Source organism: Morone saxatilis, unplaced genomic scaffold, assembly GCF_004916995.1.
Source record: "Morone saxatilis isolate NCDOM2014 unplaced genomic scaffold, NCSU_SB_2.0 Contig8, whole genome shotgun sequence".
Taxonomy (NCBI): domain Eukaryota; kingdom Metazoa; phylum Chordata; class Actinopteri; family Moronidae; genus Morone; species Morone saxatilis.
Genome location: NW_023340257.1, coordinates 389,945 through 391,281, shown reverse-complemented (window position 1 = coordinate 391,281; position 1,337 = coordinate 389,945).

Below are 1,337 nucleotides of genomic sequence, written 5' to 3'. Positions count from 1 at the left end.
TGCTGCTCGACAGCCTCAAGGTGTGTGTGTGTGTGTGTGTGTGTGTGTGTCTCTGTGCGTGCGTGCGATAGGACCAAACATCACACTGTCCACTGCCTCTTTTTCAATTCAAATGGTCGTTGGAGGTAATCAATGAGAGCTAAATCTCTATGTTAACAGGCAACTCAGGAGTTGGCATCATATTGCACCGAGCTGACACAGCGATGTGTTCTCCCTGTTCGCTGTACAAATAAAATCGGTGGTTGACGAAGGAGTTTGAGAGTAGAGGATTATTGCCTATTACACAATTTTTCCTTGTCACTGTGTAAACAAATTAAAACGCTGCAGTTCATACTAAAAATAATTGACAAACAGAGCTAAATAAAAGCACAAAAAACAAGCAAACAAAAAGAGCTTGGAGCTATTTACACGGTTGCGTTTCCCCTAGTGTTTTGCACTCTTTATGTTGATACATTGAAAGTGTTTGAAGAGAAGATTTTTGGAAAGTGTTTGAAAAGAAGAAGATTTGTGTTGCACTATCTAGCTGTACAGGATAAATACTTTCAGGCAACAGGGTATATGGATGATTGTATATTTGACGATCATTGGAGGCCGGTCTTGAGGCAGCTCGTGTGAACTCTTGGTAATATGGACGGCTCGCCTCCATAATTAGTACCTGTTCTTTGTCCCCAGCAAGGTTTGACTTTTACTTTACAAATTGTACACATTGAAAAACCCTGACAAAGGCACACCATGGAGAAAACGTCAACATCTAAATTAGCACTAAGGACTAGTTATACATTATCTGTCTATGTAAAATATGTACAGGGGCGCTGAGATGTCCGAGGGTCCACCAGCTCCGCTGCTGCTGTCATTTGGTCCATCTGGCTGCAACTGGAGTGTTTCGTCATGAGGAAGGCCAAGGGACGTTAAGTTCAGCATTAAGACTGAACTTCAGTTTCTGGTTCCTCCCTGTGTAAACTGTCACAGTCCAAACTGTATTCCCATCAGCATCAGAGGGATTTTTTCTTTTCAATTGTTTAACGTGTGTGTGACGTCCATTGCTGACTCAAACCGCTGCTGAACATCTGTGAAGAAGAGCTTAAACACTGAATCCAGTGGAGAACAGAAAGGATTGGACAGAAGGTTCCCCTCCACCGCGCGCTGTCTCTAATGAAAGAAATCTCAAGCAGCACAGAATTCAAGTTTGTCCTCGCTAATATTCCTCCTCCACACAAAATCACTCGTTCTCCTGCCAGAGCGAAAACCATGAAGATGGAGGAGGAAATAAAAAAAGTAAAAAGTGGAGTGCAGCATGAGGCCTGGCAGGCTGGGGGAGGAGCAGAGAGGAGGAGGAG